The 26,388-nt window shown below is 38.9% G+C and overlaps 1 long non-coding RNA gene and 1 pseudogene across 1 annotated transcript; one reads left to right on the forward strand and one right to left on the reverse strand.

Annotated features, from left to right (window-relative positions):
* Nucleotides 1–214: 214 nt before the first annotated feature.
* Nucleotides 215–8,488, reverse strand: LOC131151861 (uncharacterized). The gene is made up of 3 exons (XR_009135780.1): nucleotides 6,225–8,488; nucleotides 750–839; nucleotides 215–362 (listed from the first exon to the last, which is right to left on the reverse strand). It is a non-coding gene; the product is annotated as an uncharacterized LOC131151861 (long non-coding RNA).
* Nucleotides 1,588–4,858, forward strand: LOC131151853 (G-type lectin S-receptor-like serine/threonine-protein kinase At4g27290; annotated as a pseudogene).
* Nucleotides 8,489–26,388: the final 17,900 nt, after the last annotated feature.

Genomic DNA, 26,388 nt, shown 5'->3' on the forward strand with positions numbered 1-26,388 from the left:
TATTTTATAGTTCAACTTACTTTTCTTTATTTTTGTGTCTATAAGAATATTGAAAATTTCTAATTATTTCAAATGAACCTGTGGGAAGAATAGGCATGTAACACCTCTTTGCTGGGCGACTGCTTTCGCATGCCCAAAGTAATGGGAAGGAAGACATGCATGCAACACTCCAGTTATATGCATAAATTCAACATAAATCTAAACATATAACATGTTGCAATCAGTCAACCACCAGTAGATTAAAACCAGAAGTGCAAACAATGAACCGTTCAAAAATATAATAAGTCAGTAAAAATTATAAGACAATGTTGTAAAACTCAGTAGCTTCGACAGACAGTTCACTGGTTACACACCGGACCCACCTGCATTCAGTCAACAGGCATTATATAATCGTTGCTGCTTGCTGAGAGCTCATTATTCTATCATCAAAAGAAACTAAAACAGCAATTCAATGGAAATGATTCAATGTTTATTTTCCCAGCCTCTTGAGACAAAGTCAATTAAAACATCAAATTAGGCATTCTCATGCCTTGGTACAGGAATTATAATATTTTAGTCCTTTCAATAATATTTTTATGTTTGCATTCTCAACTCTTGAGTGAGTTTTACTTCAAATGTTAAAAACAAGATTAATACTTGTAAATATTCCAGCTTGTTACTAAAAGTACATAAACTTCAATTTTCCAAGCAAACAATCAACAATTATATATATATGTGTTATATAAAGGAAGAAAGTGGAAGAATCATACCAGAAGAGCAACGTTCAACACCATTTTCCAGTTTTTCTGACTGGGAAAAAAAAAATCAAAAACCAGCAATTTAAATCTTCAATGTAGTCCCTGCAACAAATACAGGAAGAGAAGTTTAAAATTCTTTTTTTCATTCTACTAAATCTTAATTCTGCAATCTACCCATAAGTCGGAATAACCAAATAGTGAATTGAAAATGTTTTCTAGTCTCTTTACCTATAAATATGCAACCTAGAAACTTGGCAAGAAAGATTAAGAGCAATGATGGAGGTCTGTGGAATGACCACACATCAATCATAATGGATTTGCTCAAGAAATAATTTCCATGGAATTCTCCAACCTGTTCCAAACTTGGCCTGCAGGGAAGTAATAAGAAATAATTTTGCTCCATGTTCCTGCATTTCTCAACTTGTCACTATTGTGCAGGGGATTCTTTTTGTATGATCCATGTTGACTCTGTGTTGTATTATTCCTTTCCATTGTGCTAGCACACATTCTTCCCATGCTTTGTATCATTTATTATTCAATTGCTTTCGTCCTACAAGGAATAGGTAAGCATGTGTCTACTTATAATTAAATAGTAGCAGGATGGAACCTGTTCTTGCCTTAATCACTTTTTATGGGGGGAAAAATTATCTGTATTTTTCTAACTTACGATTCTATTGAAAAAGGAAATCTCAACTAGACTCTCAAATTCATAAAAGTTGTCATCATCTTACGAACCAGTCTTGTCCTAGGTGGATTCAAGGTTGTGTGCTTCTGCTTCAACAAAGTTGGACAAACTGGCTCTATGTGGGAGCTCGGCTGGCAAAGAGGCCCAAGAAAGAGCTAGCTATCAATGGCTTTCCTTCATTTTCTGTTTGCAAGTATAGAATTACTCAATGTCCTTGCCCAGATCTCCAATGCAGCAGACACCATCACTACATCTGAATCTTTGAGCGATGGCAAGACCTTGGTTTCTAAAGAAGGGAGTTTTGAACTCGGTTTCTTCAGTCCAGGTAATTCTCAGAATCGTTACCTGGGTATATGGTACAAGAATATCCCAGTTCAAACAGTTGTTTGGGTTGCTAATCGAGACAAACCAATCAATTATTCTTCTGGTGTGTTGAAGATCAATGACACAGGAAGCCTTGTGCTCATCAGTCAGAAAGATGAAAGCATTTTTTGGTCATCAAACTCGTCAAAAGAAGCCAAGAATCCAGTAGCACAGCTCTTGGATTCTGGAAATCTTGTCATGAGAGATGGGAAAGATGGTTATTCAGAAAGTTATTTGTGGCAAAGCTTCAATTATCCATCGGATACGTTGCTACCTGGAATGAAGCTTGGATGGGACTCAAAATCTGGTCTTAATCGACATCTATCGTCTTGGAAAAATTTAAATGATCCTTCTCCAGGAGAGCTTACTTACGTAACTGATCTTTATAGCTATCCTGATTCAGCTGTCTGGCAACGCACCTTCAAGTATTTCCGGGGTGGGCCATGGAATGGCCTTCGATACAGTGGTGCTCCTGAGTTAAAACCAAATCCAGTTTTTGAGTTCAACTTTACATCTAGTCAGGAGGAAGTGTACTTCCTGTACGAACTCAAAAATAAATCCATAATCTCAAGGATGGTTTTGAATGAAACAAGCTACTCACTAGAGCGCTATGTATGGATTGAAGTAGAACAAGCCTGGAAGCTTTATGCATCGGTGCCGAAGGACAACTGTGACGCTTATGGCCTATGTGGCGCATATGGAACATGTGTAATCAGTAACTCACCTATTTGCCAATGTTTGAACAAGTTCAAGCCTAAATCACCAGAAAAATGGAATATTATGGACTGGTCAGAAGGATGCATACGCAATAATCCACTAGGCTGCAGCAATACTGACGGATTTAACAAATTTACAGGTCTGAAACTGCCAGATACCACATATACTTGGGTGAATGAAAATATGACTCTTGAGGAATGCCGGATCGAGTGCTTGAAAAATTGTTCTTGCACAGCCTACACCAACTCGGATATTAGGGGCGGAGGCAGTGGCTGTGTCATCTGGTTTGGCGATCTGATTGATATGAGACAGTTACCGGCTGATGGACAGGATCTCTATATTCGAATGCCAGATTCTGAATTAGGTATGACTTAATTGCTTATTTTTCTCTAATTTGGCAAGCCATTGGTAAGCATATTGAAATGGAAATGTTTTCTCTTTTTTTATTTTTTAAAAAAAAAAAAAAAAAACCAGCAACCTTTTCTAAAGAACATGCATCTATTTGTCTTGCCACACATTCTTCATATGTTTCATTATTACTTCTAAACATTCTATGTTTTTGCTGCTTTAAATTAGACTTGGAAGGGGGAAGCAGCAGGCATGCAGTGGAGATGCCATGGGTTTTAGCGGCAGCCATCACTATAGTTTGTGCAGTGCTTATATTGAGCTATTACATTTACAGAAGCAGAGAAATATTCAGAGGTGAACTGAATATTTGATTCTCTATCTAAACAGTGGTTAATATGTATAGCTTTTAATACACAAAAGAGCCATCCAAGCTTTAACTAATGCTTCAAACAATAAGAACCCAATCCACGTGTCAATAGTTGTTTCTACTGTTGATTCTTATAACTAATGGAAGTCTATCATCCTTTATTTCAGAGAGAAAAGAAAACAGTAGAGAGATGGAGCAAAACAGTGAAGCTGGGAAGGAAGACCTGGAGCTACCATTGTTTGACTTGGCTACAATAGCGAATGCTACAAATGACTTCTCAGTTGACAACAAGCTTGGAGAAGGTGGTTTTGGGCCTGTCTACAAGGTTAATTTGCACCATGTAGCAAAGCACCCATTAAATAGAAACACTCATTCTTTTATTCTGAGAATGTCGCAACTTGCAACCTTTTTATGTAAAGATAAATTAATTTCCAGGGTACTTTAGCAGATGGACAAGAAATTGCAGTGAAGAGGCTTTCACAGAGTTCTGGACAGGGACTAAGAGAGTTCAAAAATGAAGTGATACTGATCGCCAAACTTCAGCACCGAAATCTTGTTAAGCTTCTTGGTTGTTGCATTCAAAGGGAGGAAAAGATGTTGATTTATGAGTATTTGCCCAACAAAAGCTTAGATTCCTTTATTTTTGGTATGATCCCCGTAGAAACAATGTCTCTCTGTTTTTTTTTTTTTTTTTTCCTCATTGGACATAAAACCCTTCTGATTAGTTGTTTGAGGATTATGGTAGGAAATCAACAAAGTTAAGCTGTAACTTCGCAGATCAAACAAGAGGTAAACTACTATGCTGGCCCAGGCGCTTCGCTATAATCTGTGGAATTGCTAGAGGGCTTCTCTACCTTCATCAAGATTCTAGATTGAGGATCATACATAGAGATCTTAAAGCAAGTAATATTTTGCTTGATAAAGGAATGAATCCAAAAATTTCAGACTTTGGCATGGCAAGAACTTTCAGTGGAGATGAGACAGAAGGAAACACCAATAAAGTAGTCGGGACTTAGTAAGTATCTTCAAACATGCTCTATAATCTACATCCTAAATTAATCTCTCAAAAAAAATTTTATTCTTTTACTTTTAATAGTTCTAAATGATTTGCAGTGGTTATATGGCTCCAGAATATGCTATTGATGGGATATTCTCAACAAAATCTGATGTATATAGCTTTGGCATTTTGTTGTTGGAAATTGTACGTGGGGAGAAAAATAGAGGATTTCAGCATCCAAACCACAGCCATAACCTTGCTGGACATGTAAGCATCTAGAATTACCTTTGATTTTTTTCATATGTGGTACAAGTAAATAATAAAAAGGTTTTGACCAGGTATGGAGCTTGTGGAAAGGAGGGACACCTTTTGAATTAATCAATGAATCCAATGGAGATTCATGCTGTCCATCTGAAGTTTTACGATGCATTCATATTGGCTTATTATGTGTTCAGAACTCTCCTGAGGATAGACCTGACATGTCATATGTGGTTCTAATGTTGGGCAGTGATGGTGCTATGCCTCAGCCCAAACAACCAGGTTTCTTTATAGATAGGAAACTACTTGAAGCAAATTCTTCATCCTGCAAGAGCAAAACATGTACATCCAATGAGATCTCTGTTACAATTTTGGAGGCTCGATAGAGGGACACTAAGACAGCTTCATTGCCCATGAGCACAAAAAAGTTGTTCATCAATGTACCCACAAGCTGTTGTTCAAACCCCATCTTCATCATTTACTCTTAACTGAAATGCTGAGTACTGCCTTTTAAAATCCTCAGTACTCAAAAAAAGCATGGATGAGTCAGAATTGCTATCAGTTTTTTTTTTTTTTTTTGGGCTTGATAGTCAGTTTTGTATGTTATGAATTGAAGTTACTAACCTTTCAAGAACTTCTCTTTCCTTTGCATGAACATTATTTCACCAAGCTGACCCCTTCAAATAGCATCACAAACAATGGTCCACAAGTTGAAAGGGAATGGCTGATTGGAGAGCTTCGAAGTGGGTCCTAGTTGCAGTTTGGTTGTCTCCTCTGGGTCAGATTCAGACTTTTACACTTTATTGTCATCTTACAACGCTATTATGGAAGGCAGTCATTTTGAGGCTGTTTATTTAAGAGTGCTCTAAACACTTGGTAAGAGAACCTACTGGGTTGTTTTGTGACTTTTGGGGTTTTGAGAGAACTAGAGTTCACTTTATCTCTTCCTTTCAATCATTATATATTTTCTAACTCTTCTCCACCCATGGATGGCTCAAGACTAAACCATAAAAACTTACTGATAAGATAAACTAAAGTTGAATTGGACATTTCTGCATGCTCAAATACAACGTGAAGAAAGAACCTAACTGAACAGTGCCAGAGAGCTTGGAATGAATCCAAACGTGTATACACACACCACCCACTTTTTTTCCATTTCCTTTTTCCGGAAAAAGAATGTTCTTTTTCTTTTTTCACTTTTTTTTTTTTTTTTTCCATCTCTTGAATATATATATATATATATATATATATATAAAGATGCTCCACTCAATATACACAATTCAAAATCAACGCACCATTTTCTCATTCATCCTGCAGTATATTGATATTTAACACAAATTGCAATCACCAAATGTTTAACAACGACGACAACAATAATTATAATGTTGTTAAACTCATTTGATTCAAGAGAAGGTCATGATGCCTAAGATACTCCCCCGAGCCAATCTGATTCCTTCAACATGCATTACATATGCTAATTGAGAACTCACTATTATTCAATCATCAATAAAGAATCAGAACAGAAGTTCAATATTAGCAAGCGAATTGATTCCACTTCTAAACCAGTTTGATCAATTCAAACATAAACTTAGAGTTCATTGCGGGTGAAATTGGAATATTTTAATTCTCCAAAAATTGAGGTTTTTAGTGAAAGTGTTGGATTATTTGAAGCAAGCATTTTCAGTGTTAGACTAAATAAAAAATAAACAGAAATGAATCTGGCAAATGTAGAAGAATTTAGACGGAATTTACCTGAGTGTTAACCTGCATATGCTGAATCAGAGGTAGAGGTTGCTGCACAAGGACATATATCAAGTGTTCATCAAGACTGGGAAGAAATAATTTTTTTTTTTAAAAAGGATTGTTGATCGATCAACAAGGCTTGATGTTCACAGAGGAATTTGAGCATTTTGAGCAAACAATAGATAAATAAATGAGCGAAATAACAAATGAGTCCTGTATTACTCATGAAAAATCATTTTGATACTTATACTTTTAATTGATGTAATTAAGGACCTCTACTTAATAATTTAACATGACTGCATTTATCATTCATAGTAGACCAAACGGTGTTAATGACAGTTGCCACAGTGTACAATTACATGACATGTCATTATGTTGTCTTTATTTAAAAAAAAAAATCTGTTCCTATCATTGATTAATTAGGGCTACAAGATGAAATGTTGTTTCAACTTTATTTAAAAAAAAAAAAAAACCGGTTTATTCCTACTTTAGAATAAATGCTACTTTAGCCTTGCAGCAATTGGGACATTAGGCTGGGTTTGTTGTTCTACTATTCCAATTTGTCATATATTCCATGTCAGTTTTCTATATAGTTGAGTGCTGCAAGATCTGCCTTTAGTTCATCCAAGTCAATTTTTTGTGTTCTCTAACAAATGGAAGCCAAACTTCAATAATACAAAAAAGAATTTTTTTTTTTTTTTTTGTTGCGCTTCTTGTAATTTTCTTCTTACTTTTGTCAAAACACTATCATAAGCAAACATTTTTCTCCTATGTTGAACTATTTACAATGTTGAGATTATCCCACATCGGTTGTGGAAGGGATTGGTGGTCAATTATTAAGTGTGAGGGAAAGTCTCACCCCATAAACTAGCTTTTAGGGTTGGGAAGGCCCTAAACCACCTAACACTGGTATCAGACTTTGGTTCACCAACATTCTCCCTAGTGTGTCAGGGGAGACCCCGATGGTTGCTTTGCCGGGAGAGACTTCGATGTGTGAGGGGAAGATTGTTGGGTTATCCCACATCGGTCGTGGAATGGGCTGGTGGTGAGTTATTAAGTGTGAGGGAAAGTATCACTCCTTGAGCTAACTTTTAAGGTAAAGAAGGCCCAAAACTGTTCACAAGCTGAAAACTGACACCGAATGCTCAGAATCCAATCTCCATCATTCACAATGAATATTCACGTGTCATGAACATTCTTATAAATTTTCAGCTCAATTGAACCACGAATGCTAATTGAGGGAAAGTATCACTCCTTGAGCTAACTTTTAAGGTAAAGAAGGCCCAAAATTGTTCACGAGCACCGAATGCTCAGAATCCAATCTCCATCATTCACAATGAATATTCACGTGTCATGAACATTCTTATAAATTTTCAGCTCAATTGAACCACGAATGCTAATTGATCGGAGTTGTTGATCAAAATTGGATAGTTTTCTCTCTATGTGGCGGTGGGAAAAACCGAGGCTACTGTTCACGAACTAAAAACCGACACTGAATGCTCGGAATCCAATCTCCACTGTTCACAATGAAGATTCACGTGTCATGAACATCCCTGTAAATTTTCAGCTCAATTGGACCAGGAATGCTCGTTGATTGGAGCAATTGATCAAAACTGGACAGCGCTCTCTCTCTCTCTCTGTGGCGGCTGTGGCTCTCCCTTCTTTTTCTTTCTTATTTTCTGATTGTACATTCACCACTCATTGCAGCAGCAAAGGATAGGGTTTAACCCTATTCTCCCAAATGGTCTCTCCACACATGGGCCCATTTTGAGTAAGTTTGGGCCATCCTCACTTAGGAGGGAAACCCAACCCAACAAATCTCCCCCTTCCCGACTAGGTAGGGGGATTCGCCATCCCAACAATTGAGCGACAAATTTCAAGCTTCTCCCTTGCTAAAGCCTTCGTTAACATACTGGAGCCATTATCATCGGTGTGAATTTTCTCAAGAGTTATCAACTAGTCATTAAGAGTATCTCTTATCCAATGGTACCTTACATCAATGTGTTTCGATCTCGAATGAAATGAAGAATTCTTAGCAAGGTGAATAGTACTCTAATTATCACAAAACAACTCATATTGTTGTTGTGTGAAACCAAGCTCCTGTAAAAAAATTTTCATCCATAGCAACTCTTTACAAGCTTCCGTTGCTGCAGGCAACTCTGCTTCAGTTGTAGAAAGTGCAATACATTTTTGTAACCTCGACTGCCAAGAAACAGCCCCTGCTGAGAAAATGATCAAATAACCCCAAGTAGACTGACGGGTATCCACATCTCCAGCCATATCAGAATCTGTATAGCCAACTAACATTGGTTTGCCACTCCCAAAGTTGAGACTCAACTTGGAAGTGCCTCACAGATATCTCATTATCCACTTTACCACATTCTAATGTTCTCTTCTTGGATCTGAGAGAAACCGGCTAACAACACCAACTGCGTGGGCTATGTTTGGCCTCGTACAAACCATTGCATACATCAAGCTTCCTTCTGCTGAGACATATGAAATTCTTTCCATATCTTCCCTCTCTTCATCTGTTGAAGGGCTTTTCTTTGTGCTCAACTAAAAATGTGTAGCAAGAGGAGAGCTAACCACTTTAGCCTTGTTCATATTGAACCTCTTAAGCACTTTCTCAATGTATTGCTCTTGTGATATAAACAACTTCTTGTCTTTTCTGCATCTATGAATGCGACCCCGAGAATCTGCTTTACTGGCCCCAAGTCCTTCATTGCAAATAACTGACTTAAATGCTTCTTCAACCTGTCAATTTTGGAAGAATTCATGTCAACAATTAACATATCATCAACATAAAGCAATAGAATAATAAAATCACCATCATAAAATTTCTACACAAAAACACAATGGTCAAAAGTAGTCTTCCTATAGCCTTGCTCCTTGTCACGAGCCAAGCTTGTTCAAGGGATTATGCTTGCCTGTGACCGCTTATCTCGTGTGCTTAGGATGGGTTTCCATCATGTAAATACTAGTGTAGAGTTATTTTTCGCTAGTAGAGTCTTTGTAAGCCAAATAAAGTAGTATGACTCCTCGGTCACTTTGATGTTTCCTAGTGCCAGGATAATAATTACATAAAAATCTCTTTAGGGGAGGGTGAGTGTTCATCAATCATTGTAAAACTCACTAGCAATTGTCAACGTGCTTAGCCTACTTGCCTCCCTCGCTAAGTACAACATGTCAACGGAGAATTTGTTAATGAATTACGTTTGCTTCAATGTTTACTGCTTGTTTGCCATGACTTTCATGAATTGATTATTGTTTCTGCTGCTATCTGAATAATGTTAATGAATGTGCTTTGTGGATGAATGTTGGTAAACGATAGGCTTGCTAATTAAGCAAGAGTGCTTTAGCTAGCGCTGCACGGCCCTTCACAACGGTGTGAAAATAGTCGGACCGTGACATTTGGTATCAGAGCCAAGTCGGTGACACTTGGTGAGAGCCCAAGGTTGAGTTGCTACGTGAATTCGATTGCCTTCGTTGTTGGATTTGGGAAGCTTTGGTAAGTGACCATGGCACCAAACACTGCTGAGAGGATCAGCATGCTGGAAACACAAGATGAGGCAACAACCAACACTATGGCCGCGGAGGTAGCCCAGATGAGAGAACTTGTTGATGAGGTGATGGGATCACAAAAACATCAAACAGGTTTGCTAGGCGACTTGTCAAAGGACTTTCGCCACACTGTGGAAGCTTTGCAGGCCCAGATGGCAGATCTGGATGCAAAGATGAATGTGATAATTCTTGCTATGGGGAACTCCAACACTCCGAGAGTTAGCAAAACCAAGGTGCCAGAACCCAGGACATATGGGGGTGCCTAAGATGCCAAGGAGTTAGAGAACTTCTTGTTTGATGTGGAGCAGTACTTTCGCGTTGTGAGGATGGCCTCAGAACAGGAAAAGGTGGATACTGAGACCATGTACTTGATTGGTGATGCCAAACTGTGGTGGCGTACCAAGTATAAAGAAATTGAAAATGGAAGCTGTGTAATTGATAGTTGGGCAGACTTGAAGAGAGAGCTCAAGGCTCAATTCTTTCCTGAAAACGTTGAGTATAATGCAAAGAGAAAACTGAGAGATCTCAAGCATAAGGGGTCAATTAGCGAATATGTGAAATAATTTTCTGCTTTAATGTTGGATATTCAGGATATGTCAGAGAAGGACAAGTTGTTCTATTTTCTTGAGGGGATGAAACCATGGGCAAGAATTGAACTTCATAGGCAAAAGGTTCAAGACTTGTCAACTGCACAAGCGGCTGCAGAACGCTTGACTGACTACGCTGGTGATGATACTGCTTTGTCCAAATGGTTTGGCGGAGAGGGAAACAGTGGAAAGTCTTTCAAGAATGGCAAACCCAAGAGTGGGGGAGCCGACTCTAAATCATCAACCTCACATGAAGCTTCGTCGTCTCAAGGGTTCAACACACCCAATGGAAAGGGGAAGAGTAAAATTGAGTGTTTCTTGTGTCGAGGTCCTCATAGAGCTTTTGAGTGCCCTCACAAAGCATCACTTAATGCTTTACAGGCTTCCATTGCAGAGCAGGCAGTGGAAGACGATGGGGAAGAGGATGATGCGCCGAGGGTGGGTTCAGTGTGATTGGTGAACACATTGGAAAAGCAGACAAAAACACCAAAAGTTACATGAGCAAAAGGGTTAATGTTTGTGGACTTGAGGATAAATGGAAAGAGTACTCGCGCTATGGTGGATATGGGGGCTACTCATAATTTTGTTTCACAGTCGGAAGCATGGAGACTCAACTTATCCTTAGAGAAGGATACAGGACGCATGAAAGCAGTTAACTCTATAGCTCAGCCTACTTTGGGAGTAGCCAAGCAAGTGACTATAAAGCTTGGACAGTGGGAAGGTCATGCGAATTTCACAGCGGTGCCATTGGATGACTATCCAGTCATTCTAGGAATCGAGTTCCTAATGGGGACGAGGGCAGTGTTGATGCCTTCGGCTGGTTCCCTGTGTCTGATGGGAGATCACTCGTGCATGGTACAAGTCGTTGCAACGAAAGGAGACAACGGGAAGTCCCTTTCAGCCATACAACTCAATGAAGGATTGGGTAAGGGTGAGCAGACACGTCTAGCCACGGTGGTGGTAGACAAAGAAGTAGGCCAAGAGCTGGAGCCTACGACCATCCAAGTGGTGTTGGATGAGTATAAGGAGGTGTTTCCGGATAAGCTGCCTCACAATTTGCCTTCACGACGGACTGTGGAGGATGAGATCAAGTTGTTATCAAGAGTGAAACCACCTGCTAAAGGGCCATGTCGGATTGCGCCTCGAGAGATAGTAAAGTTGGGGAAACAGCTTAATGAATTGGAAGCCGGATGTGTTCGCCCTTCCAAAATGCCGTTGGGAGCATTGGTGTTGTTTCAAAGGAAATATGAAGAGCATCTACGGAAGGTGTTCAACAAGCTGAGGGGAAACAGTCTGGATGTGAAGAAGGAGAATTTCTCTTTTGCTCGGCGGAGCAACAAATTCCTTGGTCAAGTGGTTGAACAAGGTCGTATCCTGAGGGGTATGGAGAAGGTAAGGATGATTCAAGAACGAAAGATCCCCACGACAGTGAAGGAGTTGCGTTCCTTTCTTGGCCTTACTAGATACTGCAGGAAGTTTGTTGAGGGGTATTCGCAGAGAATGACTCCAATGACAAGACTAATGGGAAGGTATTGTTGGCCACACACGCGGGATGATGTAGTTGATTATACCAAAACTTGTATCACTTGCCAACAAGACAAGGGAGAGCAGAAGAAGTATGGTACTTTCATGGCCGCACCAAAGTACTGTTCAGCAGAGGAGACGACACAATTGTTCCTTGTGACTGTTGTGAAACATTGGGGTGTTCCCCAAGTTATTATTTGTGACCAAGATTTAATGTTCACTGACAACTTTTTAATAGAGTTTTTCAGGATATTCAAATCACACCTTGAAATCTCTTTGAGTTATCATCAACAGACAGACGGACAGATGAAGAGATTCAGAGAGCTGCTAGATGAGTACTTGTCTCATTGTGTCAACGACAACCAGAAGAATGGCTTGCAACTGCTTGATGTGGCTCCGTTCTGTGGCAACGCCCAAAGGTGCTCAACAACTAACAAGAGCCCTTTTGAGCTTGTTATAGGCTAGCTGCAGCTATTATTTCACACAATGGGCTAGCCGTACAGACGAAAGAGTCCTAGGGCGTACATCTTCACCAGTAAAGGGAGACAAAATGCAGACTTTGCCCAAGCCTATCAAGAGAAAGCAGCAAATGAAGAAGTGGGCAGATCAGGAGAGAAGACCGCAGTTTCATGTCAACTGCCTCAAGCCATTCAACGCCAACACCAACGACCTGAGCAGAATTCAGTCAAATAGCGCAAAATTAAAGATAGTGCAACTTGATAGACATGAAGTTGAAGAGATCCTTGCAGATAGAAAGTTCATATCCTCAAGGAAGAAGCGGCAGAAGTTCCTAGTGAAGTGGAAGTGCCTTAATGATAAAGAAATCAGCTGGATTTCTACGGAAAATTTGAAGCCATTCATGGACAAAGTTGAAGTGTACCTATCGCCAAAAGTCTACGAGGACGTCGACCGCATAAGTGGGGGAGAATGTCACGAGCTAAACTTGTTCAGGGCATTATGCTTGCCTGTGACCGCTTATCTCGTGTGCTTAGGATGGGTTTCCATCATGTAAATACTAGTGTAGGGTTATTTTCCGCTAGTAGAGTCTTTGTAAGCCAAATAAGGCAGTATGACTTCTCGGTCACTTTGATGTTTCCTAGTGCCAGGATGATAACTACATAAAAACCTCTTTAGGGGAGGGTGAGTGTTCATTAATCATTGTAAAACTCACTAGCAATTGTCAACGTGCTTAGCCTACTTGCCTCCCTCGCTAACTACAACATGTCAACGGAGGATTAGTTAATGAATTACGTTTGCTTCAATGTTTACTGCTTGTTTGCCACGGCTTTCATGAATTGATTATTGTTTCCGCTGCTATCTGAATGAATGTTAATGAAAGTACTTCGTGGATGAATGTTGGTGAACGATAGGCTGACTAGTTAAGCAAGAGTGCTTTAGCTAGCGCCGCACAGCCCTTCACAACGGTGTGAAAATAGTCGGACCATGACACTCCTCCATGACAGACTCAAACTTCTTATACCACTGTCTGAATGCTTGCTTCAAACCATAAAGACTTTTCTTAAGCCGACACACATAGTCCTTTTTTCCTTTCACCCTGAAACCCTCTAGTTGTTCCATATATATCTCCTCCTCCAAATCACCATGAAGAAAGGAAGTTTTCACATCCGTATGTTCAATCTCTAAGTCTAGGCTAGGGGCTAAACCAAGAACCACACGAATGGATGACATATTCACAATAGGGGGAAAAATCACATCAAAGTCAATACATTTTCTCTATCTGAATCCCTTGACAACCAGTCTAGCTTTGTACCGTGGTTGTGAAGTGTGTTCTTGTTACTTCACCCTATAAATCCACTTGTTCATCAAAGCTCTTTTGCCCTTAGGAAACTTCACTATCTCAAAAGTGAAATTGTCGTGCTACAATGACTGCATCTTATCCTGCATAGCATTAACCCACTTTGATTTGCGTTCATCTTCCATAGCTTCTGCATAACACTTGGGCTCTCCCCCATCAATTAGTAACACAAACTCATCTACAAAATACCGAGTGGAAGGATGTCGGTCTCTGGTAGACCTCCTGAGTGGAACATCCGGTGGTATCTTCGGTACCGGCAACTGATCATGAGTCTCATCTTGTAAGGGAACATCAGTATCACTTGGACCCTACTGGTCATTGTGAACATCATGTTCAACCTGTTCTGGCAACTATGTCAAACGAGCAGGATTCAAGTCAATCAAACCATCACTATATTGAAGCACTACTTTTTCTGTCTTCTCAATATCATGTATGATTTGATCTTCCATAAACACAACATCTCGACTTTTCACAAGTTTCTTCTCAATAGGATCATACAACCTGTAGCTAAACTCATCTAGGCCATAGCGTAGGAAGATACACTATCGAGTCTTCACATCCAGCTTAGACCTTTCATCTTTGGGAATATGCACAAATGCCTTACATCCAAAGACACGCAAATGATCATAAGAAACATCTTCGCCAGTCCAAACCCCGTCTGGTACATCAAACTTAAAAGGAACACATGATGTAAGATTAAGAACATGTACTGATGTACTCAAAGCCTCCCCCCAAAAGGAGTTTGGCAATTTTGATTGTGAAAGCAAGCACCTTACTCTTTCAACCAATGTTTTGTTCATCCTTTAAGCTAAACCATTCAACTAAGAGTCTTCGAAGGTGTCCTTTTGTTGGCTTTTTGAGTCCGATCTTCATTTTGATGCTGACAAACACAAGTGTCTCTTATGTGTGTGTTTTAGTGCTAAACAGGTATAATTCAGGTCACACATAAGATCAAAAGAACATAGAAGCCAAGGCAAGTCTTAAAACTCATATTTGGCGTATTCCATAGAGTTAAAGAGCAAAGAAGAAAGAAAAAGACATTTTTGTTTTATTTGTAATGTATTTAAGTTTTTAGTACTTTGATCTGTAATAATGCATGCATCTGCATGATATGAATTGAATGCTCAGACAGGACCATAGATTGACCGTAGGGAAGTCAAATGACCATACACAGACTTCGATCGACCGACGCCAAGTTTTTGGCCTTAAATGAACCTTAGGTTCATACACTTAAGTGCACAAAACTCTAACATAGTTCTCATATTATCAAGGAAAGATTAGTACAAAGAAAATGACCTTAGATAAAAATCAGAAGGCATTCGAGCGACCGAACCTAGCAGTTCAAACTGTCTCGGGTGATCGAATCGTGGACGGGTCAAAGTGTTGACCTGTGTTCGGCAAACCCAACCAAAAATGAACATATCTTCCACGAACAACCAAACCTATGTCTTGTACCTTTCCCACCAACTCGACAGCCCGAACCTCACGTTTAAAATAGCCTCAGGAGACCGAACTTATGAGTTCAGTAGACCGAACTTTAGACCAGGCACCCAAATCGCGGACAGAATGGGAATCGCTTTTGTTTAGCCAACCGAACCCTAACTCGGACACCCAAACTTCGAAAAAGCACTTTTTTGGTTGAGTCTGTTCGGGAGACCAAACCTTAGCTCGGGCACCCAAAACTCTCGGGTTGTTTTTATTTTTACCTCGGTAATTAGGGGTTAAACTGAGTTAATTTATTAAACTCGTTTAAAATATTTTTAATAATACCCATAGAGTCCCCAACGGTCATAATTTTTATAAAGTCTATAAATACCCTCTCATTTTCTTTGATTAGCAACTTTAATCCCAAATACTCTCAAATTATTTTTTAATCAAAGTTCCCCCAAACCATTTTTAATGCAAAATCTTTTTCTTTGGGGCAAAATGTGTTAATCTCTCCTACTCTCTTTCACTCTCTATTTTTTGAAAATACTTTTGAAAGAGAACATTTTATTTAGGCATTTACTTCTTGCATTTATGCTTTCATAGAAAACGTTTATCTTACAAGAATCATTTGAAAAATCAAAACCCTGAGTTCTCTAATCATTTGTTGAAAAATATTTTTAGGAGAATATTTTATTAGGGTCCAAATCTTTGTTGTGCATATCATATACACTACTTTTCAAAGATTGAAAATATCATATTTAGAAAAATACTCTTACTCTACTGAGCACATTTCATATAATTAAGAGTGCATTTGTTTGAGTTTTATTGTGTACATTTCTGCTTGTATTTTTTCAGAAGCATCTTCATGTACAAAAATATGTTTTATTATATGGTTGGGTTCATCCCGTAAATTAAACTGGAGAGTCTCAATCTCCTAAGTGAGACCGGTTTGGCTAAGCCTGAAAATTGAATTAGGGAGTTTCAGCCTCGTGAGTGAGACTAGTTCGGCTCAGCCTAGTAATTGAGTTGGCGTTTTCCTCACCCCGTAAGGAGAGGATGTAAATACTTTCTACTCCACCCGTAAGTAAGCAGGTTTAGTGGAATCCTTGAGGAGTATGCCCAAGGCAGGGATGTAGGCTGGTTTAGCCGAATCTCGATAACAAATCCAGTGTCGCCCTCTCTATCTTATTTAAATTCCTGCACTTTAATTTCAGCATGAGTATGAATGTTTATTTAATGTCATAATTATTTGCATACACACATTTGATTTAAATAAGATACTGCACACGTGTATGTCTGCCTTCAGTGTTAAAATCATTTTACATACACGTGTATATGTTGAATGGAATATGATACGTGGTGAATCGGCGAAACGTTTAAATTAGTCGAAAAGTTTTTAAAACCCAATTCACCCCCCCCCCCTTTTTGGGATCACACCAAAGTCAACACCTTTGATGCCGAATACCATGTTGCTTGCAATATTCATCAAAATGACTCAAATACTCTCCCCCATTATCTACTCTGATGCACCTCAACTTCTTCCAGTTTGTCTCTCAGTTGAAGCCTGAAACTGCTTAAATACATCCAATACCTGATCTTTTCTTTTCAAGATATATACCCATAACTTCCTTGAATGATCATCTATAAAGGTCACAAAGTAAAGGTAGCTAACAAGTGTTTTAGTCTTCATAGGGCCACAGACATCTGAATATACAAGATCAAGTATACCTGACTTTCTTGTGGAAGGGGAACTCGTGAAGGAGACTCTGTTTTGCTTCCCTGCCAAACAATGTGTATACTTTTTCAAAGGTGCACTCTTCATCCTAGATAGAAGATTCTTCTTGGCCAATATTGCCAAGCCTTTCTCACTCATGTGGGCAAGTCTCTTATGCCACTACTTTACTGAAACCTCATCATCCATTGCATTAATAATATCTTTAGAGAGTTTTTCCTATAACATGTACAAGGTAAAAAATTTATGTGCTCGGGCAACAACCATAGCACCTTTAGTGAGCTTCCATTAACCATTGCAAAAGGTGATGCAATACCCATCATCATCAAGTTTACCTACAGAAATCAAGTTCAAACGGATGTCAGGAATATGCTTCACATCTCTAAGAACTAACTTCATGTCATTACTCATCTCCAAGCACACATCTCCAATACCAACGATTTTGGCCAAGCCACCATTGCCCATCTTCACTATCTCAAAGTCATCGGTTGTATAGGACATGAAGAAATCACTTCGAGATGTAACATGAGTTGAGGCACCACTATCAATCACCCAGTTGGTCGTATGGCATGCAAAATTAATGACATCGTCATCATAAATAGCAAAGAAGTCTCCGCAAGTAGTGATGGCAACTCAATCATCATTCTTGCCATCACCATTCCTCGTATCCTTCCCTTTCTCTTTATTCTCTTTCTTCAACGGTTTATGACTAGTTCTGAGTTATGCTTCCAAGTGCAGAAGTATCAAGTTGTATCAAGGATGAGTCCAGGATCGTATTCCACAGGGACCACTAAGTATCAAAGCATTTATGAAAGGTTAGTGAAATCCTGTTACTGCAAAATAAGGGTTGAAAGTCTTTTTGGTCTTTCATGATTTTGAAAACAGTAAACAAAATAGGAGGAGCTTGAGTAAACTATTAAAAGGAGACTGAAATTTTATCAATTTTTCAAAAATGTAAATCTAATAACGTAACCAAAACTAAACAGATTAATTTAAACAATTTTACCAAACACTCGGGTTACGGGTTCAATGTCCGTTTGCTTCCACCGTTTACTAATTCCCTAGATCTTACTCATCTTCTTGTTAATCCAATCAAGGCATTTAAAAGATGAAATTTTATTACTAAAGCTTGAGTAAATTTGTCACATCCAAACGGAAGAAAATATAAACTCTCATTAAGCATCAACCGAATGTCATGTAAATTAGTTGATGAAAATCCTAAATTAAATCAAGATTTTGATGTGCTTAACGTCAACAACAAAACAAGAAATAAGAGCCAGCGATTTATCAACGATGCCTTAAATTTTCGGTTTCAACCAAATAAAAGTTTATCAATAATTTCTTAGGAAAACTAATAAACCATGGAAAGCAAACGACATCAACCCACAACCCGAGTTATCAGACTTAGCCACTCATGCTCGCAATCCACACTTTTCGAGTCAAATTAATTCCACGGTGGCTCATTGCATCAATAAAACAAAAGACAACAAATTAAAAAAACTAATTAATTAAACCTTGAAAGCATTCAAAATAATAACATAAATACAAAAAAACACAAGACATTGATTAATCTAATAAACCTCTCCAATAACAAAGAAAAGGAAAATATTCAATCCAACATTAAATCTAGTCAAACAATTTATTAAAACAACCATTAAAAAAATAATAAACAAGATAAAAGAGAGAGAGAGAAAGAGAGAGAGAGAGAGAGAAGGGCCAGCAGAGGGGCTGCTGCAGGGATGTCTGCGGACTGCTAGTGGTCTGGTGGCGGCAGGCTGCTGCGGAGGGCTGAGGGTGGCTCGTGATGGTCTGCGGTTGCTGCAAGGATGGAGCTGCTGGATTGGCCTACGACTGGAAGAAGGGAGGCTGAGCTGGTCGTGTTCTGGCTGCCGTCGGTTGAGTAGAGGAGAAGAGGCCGAGGTGGGCTGCAGAGGGAACTCGCTAGAGTTTAAGCAAAGGAGAGATTTTCAGAGGATACTGAGAACAGGGGACAGAGGAAAGAAGGAGAAAGAGAGGGAGAGAGCTGAGGGAAGGGAGAGACAAAGAAAAAAAAAACAAGCAAGGGAACAGGAAGAGAAAGGGGAAGGGAAAGAAGAGAGAGAGAGAGGGTGAGGGGAGCCCTGGGGCTTCCTGCGCAGGGGGAAGAGAACAGGGGAATAAAAAGGGGGAGGTCTAAAGCCCTATGACCCGGATCCGTCAACTTGACCCGGCCATGCATGGCCAGATCACATCAAACACCATTTTTTTTATTTATTTATTTTTTTTTCATTTTTATTCACTGCGAACATGGCCTGTTTTGACCCTCCTGGAGCCCATTTTGCTTGAAACTCAAAACACGGAAGTTATGGATAATCCTTTCCTCTTTCTCCAAAAATATGAATCGTCTTGATTGGAGCTCAGACGGAAAAGTTGTGCGCAATTTACGAACAGGAACCAATTTTGGTTCCTGAGAATTTTTATGCGATAAAAAAATTACCAAAAATTCATAAATTATGCAATAAAACTAAAAAATGATAAATACGGCACTTTATTAAAATATTGGACATAATTGGACATTTAATTAAAAATATAAGTCGTAAAGCCCGAATTAAAATGCTCAATTACAAAGTTCTGGAGCGTAATCACACCCCCCAACTAACGTTTTACTAGTCTCTAACAAATGACGTGAATGAATTTCAGGGTAGTGCCCACAACTACGAACTCTAGTGAACATGAAATTAATGCACACGTGACACAACTGACTCACTCGAAAAATGAGCAGCTCGAAAGCTATCCCAAGTATAGGAGTTCTGTCGTGTAATATTAAGCCCAAGGGCTAGATCGTCTCCTCAGGGAATGCGTTTAATCTCAAATCTTACGTTCTTCCAATCGAAAATAAAATTGTACTAAACTCAGTTCAGATTCAGGGTTTTTCAAGATTGTTCAATTTCACTTTTGATGAATTAAATGACACATAATTTAAAACTCTAAACTAACATCTACTAAAAGTTATGCACGAAATACGAACAGGTGTCGGTTTTGATTCCCAGGAATTTTTCCTGCGACAAAAAATTACCAAAACTTCATAAATAGTGCAATAAAGTTCAAGAATAATAATTTTGACACTTTGTTAAAATATTGAACAAATTTGGACATTTAATTAAAAATATAAACCGTAAAGCCCGGGTTAAACACTCCAATTACGCAGTTTTGACGCGTAATCACACCCCCCAACTAACGTTTTGCTAGTCTCTAGCAAATGACGTGAATGAATCTTAGGGTGGTGTCTAGAACTATATACTCGGGTGATCATGAAATCAATGCACATGAGACATAATTATACCACTTCACATACAAGAACATAACTGAATTTCACACAAGCTCGTTCATATTCAATGCACACGACTCCAAAGCACGTCACTCATGCAAGTTTCATCGTTTATATGTGATTTGAGAGTAGTGTACTCACATAAAGTTAATCAGTGGCACATTTAGAGTTAATGCAAGCATATAAGTTCGAGTATAAACAGATAAACTCTCGAGGTGTGTGTGATGTGTGTGACTCAGTACACCTAGGACGCTAGTGGAGACCTACAAAACGGTCGCTTTGACTCGGCCTAACTGGTATACCCTCAAGAAAACTCAAAGAAAATGGGTTCACTCATCATATGTGAGGAGGAGTGTCGCGATCAAACATCCCCCATATCAAAAGGAACAACGCTAAGTATATGGAGTGGACTAGTCAAGAAAGGATCTAGCCTATCTATGAGGTGTCGGGTCCTTCACCCTAACATCTTCTCACCTACTCGCCATATCCAACTGAGACCACCCTAGATCAACTCATTCACAAACTTGTCGTGAATACATCTGAGGCATTAACCGGTTGAAGAATCTTCATACGTGGAAAATATGTGTCGTCCTTGACTTTTTGTGATATGTATTTGGGCCGGCATTGACATTTCATTTCATGCGCATATGTGTTGCTTATTCTTTTTTTCTGCTCATTCTTCATTTTCTGTCTTTTTTTTATCAATAAGGACATTATAACACTTCTTTTGTAATCTTCATACCATCAATGGGAATTGAGCTCGAATAGGGGTCCATGAATTAAGTTTATCTCTAAGGGTGGCTCAGCCTTCACATTTTGAGTAGGCTACAAGACCTAGGTTTCTATCTCCCCACTAGGTGTCACCTCTAAGCTAACAAATCAAAAATAAAGACTAGTGTACAAGGAATCATCCAGAAAAAGAGAAGTGAGTTCTATGAACTCTAATTTGATATTAACGCTCAAAATGACGATAAATAGCTCAAGAATATCTCACAAAGGTGGTGTTCTCTCAGTGGTCACAAGGAACCCTAAGTGCAATGAATCACGTGAATGTGTTTATTCAGTCTCGTGAGATGCCGTGTAAATACAGGAAATTATATAGTCAAATTAATACGAATGTACTACCAATCAATTCTTCATAGAGCCATAAGATCATATAGAGAGAAAACTATGCATGACTGACTCAAGTGTGTCATTCTTAAGTTATACGCAAGTATGCGAAATGTATGAGTCAGTGTTAAGCATGGCATAATGCAATGCAATCCTTCAGTGCTCCTCTTTCTTTCTCTCTCTTTCTTTTTGATTTTTTTTTTTTTGTATTTTTGATTTTTTTTTTTTTGAAAATATAAAACCCGGTACGTGTACGTGCACAGTGTCACATGCGAATGCTCATCCCCCCCAACTTAAGTGGAACATTGTCCTCAATGTGAAAGCATAAGGGAAATAGAAAGGACTGTGCACGGAAAAAGTAAAGCGTACCTGAGTGGCGAAATAACAAAAATCGAACTATGAGAAAATGGTCCTGAAAACTAACTAAAAATAAAATAAAATAAAATAAAAGGAAAATAAGGGAAATAAAAACATCACAATTGTCTGGCGGAGGCTCAGGAGGAATTTCGTTTGGTGGCTACAAGTCTATAAATTGCATCGGCGGGTCTCCAAATTTGAGCCGCCACAGTGGATCAATCTTCATACCTGCACGAAAATCAATCTCAGATAAATTAATGCGTGTTAAAATACCAAACAATTTGTATGCAGGTCGACCCTCTTGTGTTGACAAGAATGGGTCTTTATTCAACATTATTTTCAGGAAATTTGCTTCTTTATGAACTAACAGTTGAGAGAAAGTGATCGGAATAATTACCTACAGTTCTTCAGAAGCATTAACATTAAAGGTTTTACCTGGTTCTTTGAAAACTATATGCTCACCAAACTGGTCACCCTCTTTAACGGGTGTACATATCATCATACCACTGCAAGAGTCTGCCTCCACATTAGGCTCCTTAATATCTAATTCAGGCGGGAGTGACAATTTCACGATTTCTGAGCTCGGAGTATGAGGTACCACAGGTTGGTACTCCATATGAGTATCAATCTCCTTATCAACTAACTGCTCCGCTTGTGGCCCCGTTTCCTCTGATTTTTCTTTTACCTCTTCTGGTTCAGCCATGACTTCTAGTGCTGGGACAACTGGTTGTTCAATGATGAGCATCTCAGGTTGGGGAAATTCTTTCTCGCTTCTCAAAGTAGTGGTGGCCTTTGCTACCTCAAGAGAAACATCATGTATTTTTTGGTGTGGCTGCTGGTACTCTTGAGGACTAGGCTGAGGTTCCACGGGCAATTCTTCATTTTCTAAGATGTTTAACTGCGTGCTTATCGCATTAATGGTGTCCCGCAATTCATTATTATGATCGACTTGAGTTTGCATGAACTGCTGGAGCATGTTCGCAATCTGAGTTATGCTATCCTCCAGAAATTCCGACGGCGTACAGCTCTGAGGGATCTGTGGTGGCTGGTATTGAGGCGGAGGAATATCTGGGCAGTTTGGTGGTTCATATGCATCACCACCACTAATTGTGCTAATAGGATGTGCAGTTATGGGTGCCTGAGTGTATCGTGTGTTGCACTGTGGGACATTGTCAGCTAAGTAATCAAAGAATAATAATACTTGATCTGGATCCTCGCTGACGGGCTCTCCATTAGACATAGTCTGGACAAAACACTTGCAATCAGGGGTAAGAGCAGTATAAAAATAATCAACTAACCTCCATGAGTCGAACCCGTGATGTGGACAAGTGCTTAGTAGATCCTTGAATCGCTCCCAGCAAGCCCTAAATGTCTCGTCATTTTGCTGCACAAAATTAAGAATTTGTTCCTGCAAAAATTGAGTTTTCTGTAAGGAACAAAACGCATGCAGAAATTCACGCTCCATATCAGTCTAATTAGTGATAGAGTGAGATCTTAAGGAATTAAACCAGATTAGTACCCTATCCTACAAAGTAGCAAGAAATAAATTCAGTCGGATAGATTCATCAGTTTTAGCATGAGAGAAAAACATATTGCAAGTTAATTCAAACTCTGCTAAGTGCTGATATGAGCACTCAAATTCTGTCCCGTAGAACTCGGGTAGCAACGACGTTCTCCCGCGCTGCATCATAAAATTAAGCTCATCATAAGGCAAAATAGTGGAAGAGGATGCAGTGGCATATTCAAGCTGCAAAAAATTCATTATCGTGCGCGGTGCAGGTGCAGCCATTTTTCAAAACTCAATTTTTTTCTTTTTTTTGTTTTCTGATTTTTTTTTTTCTTTCTTAAAAGTAATAAAAATGATGGGAAAAACGCAAAATTGAGACTAAGAACGACATTCCCCGGCAACGGCGCCAAAAACTTGACTCACTCGAAAAATGAGCAGCTCGAAAGCTATCCCAAGTATAGGAGTTCTGTCGTGTAATATTAAGCCCAAGGGCTTGATCGTCTCCTCAGGGAATGCGTTTAATCTCAAATGTTACGTTCTTCCAATCGAAAATAAAATTGTACTAAACTCAGTTCAGATTCAGGGTTTTTCAAGATTGTTCAATTTCACTTTTGATGAATTAAATGACACGTAATTTAAAACTCTAAACTAACATCTACTAAATAAAAGAAAACAAGAATAGAAACCCTAGTTTACTTAAAGAAACATTGGGACACGCACTAATTAAAACTGGAAACTACAAATAAGGAATTAAAATACACTAGAATGGAAACTCTAATCTACCTAAGAAAACATCGACACACGCACTAATTAAAGATGGTAACTTAGAACATGGAATTAAAAACACCCAATAGAAATCGAACAAAATTACGGAATTAAATCAAGAATCACAATTTAAACACAAACACGGATTCAACGAGAATTTAAAGCACGCAAACAATGACGAAATATAATGAAAACATGAGTTTTTGCTCAACCCAACCCTAACTAAACCATGCTTCGGTAAAAAGACTGAATTTAAAAAAAAAAACAACTTCAAAACAAAAACACTCTTTTTTTTCATTTTATATTTTCTCTTTTCATTTAATTATTTAGTTAGAAATAAAACGGAATTTAAATTGAAGGACCAAAAAACAAATAAAAGAAACTAAATCAAATTCTTTCAACCTAATGACAACATTAATTAAGAGAACATAAACATAAAACAAAAATCAAAATTAAACTTCACTCAAACAAATTAAAAATTACTTAACAACCATTCAAAATAAGGTTTTCAAAACTCTACTAACTAACTAAATAAGAAGAAAGGAGTTATTTTGCTGCAATCAACAATAAAAGAAAGAGAAAAAAAATAGAGAAAAAGAGAGAGAAAGAGCCGGAAAGCTGGCTGATCTTGGAGGGGATTCTTGGCTGCTGTCAGTGCCGGAGTGGTGTTGTGGAGCAGCTCTGCTGTTGTGGCGTCTGCTAGCAGCAAGTTGCTGCTATGTTGCTGCAAGGAGGGACCTCTCTGCTGTGCTGGAACAGAGTGGACAGCAGGGGCTGTCGTGGCTGGATGATGCCGAGAGAAGAGGACTGCTGGAGTTGGAATTGCAGAGGCTTTGGATGCTGTTTGAAGGCTGGAGAAGTTGCTGCAAGCTGCTGTGCCGTGAAGGTCTGGTAGCTAAACTGAGAACAAGAGGGAGAGGAAGAGCAAGGGAAGAGAGAAGAGTTTGAGGGAGAGAAAGTAAAGGGAAGAGAAGAGAGCAAGATGAAAAAAAAAAAACAAAGCAAACTAAAGAAGAAGAAGAAGAAGAAGAAAGGAGAGGAGAGCCGGCTGGGAGCAGCGCCCAATACCAGAGAAAGGAAAAAAGGAGAGAATAAAAAGGGGAAATTTGGTGCCCTAGGATCCGGATTACCCAGCCGGACCCGTTTGCAACGAGGTGACCCGGCAACTTGATTTTTTCATTTTTTTAATTCTCTGTTCATTGCAAATTCTGTTCTTCTGGAGCCTGTATCTCACAAAACTCAAAACACGAAAGTTGTAGATGATCCTTTCCTCTTTCTCTAGAAATTTGAATCGTCTCGATCGGAGCTCGGACGGAAAAGTTATGCACGAAATACAAACAGGTGTCGGTTTTAATTCCCGGGAATTTTTCCTGCGACAAAAAATTACCAAAACTTCATAAATAGTGCAATAAAGTTCAAGAATAATAATTTTGGCACTTTGTTAAAATATTGAACAAATTTGGACATTTAATTAAAAATATAAACCGTAAAGCCCGGGTTAAACGCCCAATTACGCAGTTTTGACGCGTAATCAACAACCATACTGTTTCACATACAAAAACATAATTGAATTTCACACTAACTCGTTCATATTCAATACACACAACTCCGACGCACGTCACTCATGCAAGTTTCATCGTTTATATGTCATTTAAGAATAGTATACTCACATGAAGTTAACTGCGGCACAATTCAAAGTTAATACGGTCATATAAGTTCGAGTATAAACATGTGAACTCTCGAGGTGTATGTGATGTGTGTGAATCAGTACACCTAGGATACCAGTGGACACCTACATGACTTCGCCTAACTGGTATACCCTCAAGAACACTCAAAAGGAATGGGTTCACTCGTCGTATGTGAGGAGTATCACAATCAAACATCCCACATACTGAAAGGAACAAACGCTAAGTATATGGAGTGGATTAGTCTGAAAGGGATCTAGCCTATCTATGAGGTGTTGGATCCTTCATCCTAACATCTTCTCACCTACTCGCCATATCAAACCAAGACCACCATAGATCAACTTATTCACAAACTTGTCGCGAATACATCTGAGGCATTAACCGGTTGAAGAATCTTCGTACGTGGAGAACATGTGCCGTGCCGTTGACTTTTTGTGATAATTCTGTAGAGCAAGCATTAGCATTTCATTTAACGTGCATTTTTATTTATTATTCTCTCTTCTGCTCATTCTTCATTTTTTGTCTTTTCTTGATCAATTAAGACAATTATTACTTTTCATTTGTTATCTTCATACCATCAACGGGAATTGAGTTTGAATAGTGGTCCATGAACTAAGTCTATTTTTAGGGGTGGCTTAACTTTCACATCTTGAGTAGGCTACATAGTAGTTAGAGGCGCGAGGCGAGCCGAGGCGCAAAGGGTCTTTGAAGCCGAGGCGCGAGGCGAAGGCGGGCGCCTCACGAAGGTGAGGCGCACAATTATTAAAATGGTGTAAAATATCTATTTGGGGTAA

Source organism: Malania oleifera, chromosome 1 (genome assembly GCF_029873635.1).
Source record: "Malania oleifera isolate guangnan ecotype guangnan chromosome 1, ASM2987363v1, whole genome shotgun sequence".
Taxonomy (NCBI): domain Eukaryota; kingdom Viridiplantae; phylum Streptophyta; class Magnoliopsida; order Santalales; family Ximeniaceae; genus Malania; species Malania oleifera.